Below are 3,663 nucleotides of genomic sequence, written 5' to 3' on the forward strand. Positions count from 1 at the left end.
GGATGGGTTCCCAGAAAAGTGTGCTGCTAGCCCAGTCGCCAGCCTCCCATAGCCCCGGAGACAGTCAGATGCAGCAGGGAGTCAAGTCAAGCAGGAACTCGTTTATCACTATGCAGCAAGCAATATTTATAGCAAACAACTGCGTGGCATGGAAGGGGAGGGAAAGGAACAAACCAATCACTGTAGAGGTCACCCTATCATACACCTAAGCTTTCTATATTTTCCCTGCTGTCTTTGAGCTATTCAAGTACAGATGTCACTTTGCCTGGTTGTGGTACACAGTTTTAACATAAACAAGTGGAACTCTGCCCACTCAACTGCCTTTCAGTGCCAACTTTGCTGTCCATGTGCCCTATAGATTCCCCCTTTTTGTTTTAATGGCAGACCCACCTCTTAGCTGAGGTTCAGGTCAGGGCACCTCTTATGAGGTTCGCCCAATTGGCACCTCCTTTTCCGTGGTTCACCTAAAGTATGGAGTAATCTTTAGCACTGAGTTTATCATAATAGACACGGAGAGCCATGCGTTGGATCTCTTGGGCTCTATTCTTTTCGATATAACTGCAACCCCCACATCCTGCCCATCTCCCTGTTAGTTATCCTTTTTCCCTCCTCAGTAAAGTTAATAAACGTCAGCCCCACCACAGTTAGAAATGTCTGAAGCATTTCGATTACTTCTGGGACATATATAAAAAGTATCATATAAGGTTGACCTTTGTAAAGCATGGGAGCAGCCTGGGTATTGGGTCACCACACATGAGACACAGTGCATCCTCGTGGGCCCCCACACTCAGGCAGTCCTTGGTAAAGGGGGTCTCAATCTCCAACATCCCAGGATCCTATAGCCAGGTCAAAGATGTCAAAATGAAGCTCAGGCCACCAGGTCGAAGAGACAGCTTCTCTTTTGGTGCTGTTGATGATTTCTCCATTGCCAGTGCTGATCAGTGCCCAGGTCACCCGTTGAGGTTGATGTGGATTCCATAGGGCCATTGCCAGGACTGGGAGGGTCAGGACAGCCAACAGCTGGAATATCACCATCTGCAATTGTTAGAGAACAGAAGAGCTTCTCAAGGGCTGATTGCCCTTGGGGATGGTTAGTAATTATCTTTTTAGCTTTCCCTCTTTTAAACACCAGCCTCGACCAGTATAGCTGTTTTACTTTCCTTGTTGGTTAGTTTATCCTTGGGCTTCTTCCTGTATAGAGGAAATGGGTAAAAACTTAAAGTTCCTGGCCAGGATCCATATGGGGGTTGTCTCCCCTATGGGAAAAACATTTCTGAACTCCCTGCCCATGGTAACTAGGGGGTCAGGTCCACTCCATTGTTGTGTCAGGGGGTCCTTCCACCTGACTTTCACTTGGGGTTTAGGATTTAGTTGTCCCCAGTGCTTCTGAAATCTGGATTTAATTGCCCCTTTTGAAAAATTTAAAATGTTAATGGTAAACAAAGCTATCTGTAACTATATATGGGGGTTAACTCCCCCTTTTTGTTTTACTAATTGCTCGTTAAGACATTGGTGATTTCTTTCTATAATTGCTTGGCCTTGGGGATTATAAGGATTTCCTGTAGTATGAGTAATATGCCAACTCTGACATTGCTTTACTAACAAAACAAGGTCCATTATCGGTTTTAACTTGTGCTGGTAGACCCAAGGTGGCAAAGCATTGAAGAAAATGTGCTTCTGAATGTTTAGTTCTTTCTCCTGAATGTGCTGTGGCCCAACATACTCTGAATAGGTATCTATAGAAACAAAAATATATTTAAGCTTACCAAAGGCTGGGAAATGAGTCATATCAGTTTGCCAGAGGACATTGGGTTTGAGGCCTCTGGGATTTACCCCTGGTGGTTGTAGCGGGGGTATTTTTAAGAAGGGCTGGCATGTTTTATGGGTATGTACTATCCTTTTGAGGTCTTTTGCAGGAATCTGAGGAAATCTATGTTGAAAACCTCTCCAATTATTGTGGGTTAAATCATTTAAATGGGTGGCCTCTTGTAACATTAAGGCTTGTGGGCCAGTAGCTAACTGGTCCGCCCAATTATTGCCCATGGATAAAAACCCAGGAAGTTTTGAATGCCCTCTCAAATGTTGAATGTGAATAGGGGCTCCCCGTCCATCTCATAGGTCCTTAAGGGTGTCCATAAGGAGGAAAATAGGGTTTCCATCCAGCTTAATATGTGCCTGGGGAAGTTGAGGGAGCAAGTTAATCATATATAAACTATCAGAATACAAATTAAAGGGTTTTTGAATATCCCGAAGGGCCATAATTACAGTAAACATTTCTTTTTATTGTGCTGACCCTTGACAAGGTTGAAATCTTTGTTGGCTTGGGATCTTTTGTTGCTCCTCAAAGGCTGCATATGCAGAGCCTGTTTTACCTCCATCAGTAAAAACATGGAGGGCACCGGGAATAGGTGTAGGAGAAAATAGAGAAGGCATTATGAGGGGAAGTGGCCATAACATGACGGTCCATTTAGATGACCTATAATGGCAGTCAATTTGACCTAGAAACCCTTCCAGGGAGAGAGCAAGTTGAGCATTGGCTCAAGTGAGAACTCAACATCTGCCATCCGAAAAGGAAAAACAATGGAGTGAGGGTCAAGGCCATAATGACTTTGGGACTGGGTCTTTCCCTTGACAATAGCATCGGCAAATTGGCCTGCCTGAGATTACACCCGAGGTGTGCCCCCCAGGGGAGTGTAAACCCACTCTAATGGCTCCCCCAATTTGACTTAAACCTGCAGAAATCAATGTAACACCTGCAAACAATGAGAGGAAAATGTGCATAAGAATAGAATACTTCTTCATGGAAAGTTCATCCAGGGTTCTTTGGAACTGTAAAAATATTGCCCAATGGCTGTTTGTAATTGTAATAACTTCTTGGGGTGTCTTGTCTTTTAGTTGGGTGAATAATGGCACAAGACTATCTGTAGGGATGGGAACCCATGGCAACAGTCAATTGATTTCCCCTAAAAGACTTTGAAGTTGGATTAGGGACAGAGATGCTGGAATATCCAGCAAAGGCTTAAGGGGGCTGGCTTGAGTCAAGGTAAGGTGGGATCCGAGCACCTTAAAAGGAGGTACCTTTTGAATTTTATTTAGGGCTATGGTAAAATCCCCCTTTTTTAATATGGTGAGAACCTGGACTAGAAGGCCCTCCAGGCAGCCCAGGCCTTGGTGCCCCAGAATTATGTCATCTATGTAGGCATAGGCAAGGGAGGTGTCTGAACCCAGCACAGGCCCTAAAAGTGTGGCCAAGTATTGTTGGCAACAGACCAGGCTATTGGCCATTCCCTGTGGCAGCACTGTCCATTCAAACCCCCGATCAAGATGGGAAAAAATTAAGAGAAGGGATGGAGAAGGCAAAGTTCTTGCAGTCATCCAGATGCAAGGGGATCGAAAAAAAAAAACTATCTTTACTATCAATTACAACCAAGGTATATTCTGAAGCGGGAGTCCAGGGCATACCTGTTAGGGAATTCTTACTAGCTCCATCCTTTCAGTTACCTTACATAGATATTGGAGCATGAACCAAGCCCCAGATGCATTTTGGATAACAAATACAGGTATGTTCCAAGGACTCACAGAAGGGAGTATGTGCCCAAGTTTTATCTGTTCCTCCACCAAAAGGTGGAGCACTACAAGGTTAGGTTTGGTCAATGGCTTCTT

The sequence above is a fragment of the Dipodomys spectabilis genome, unplaced genomic scaffold, assembly GCF_019054845.1.
Source record: "Dipodomys spectabilis isolate Male_0828 unplaced genomic scaffold, ASM1905484v1 ptg000547l, whole genome shotgun sequence".
In the NCBI taxonomy this organism is placed as follows: domain Eukaryota; kingdom Metazoa; phylum Chordata; class Mammalia; order Rodentia; family Heteromyidae; genus Dipodomys; species Dipodomys spectabilis.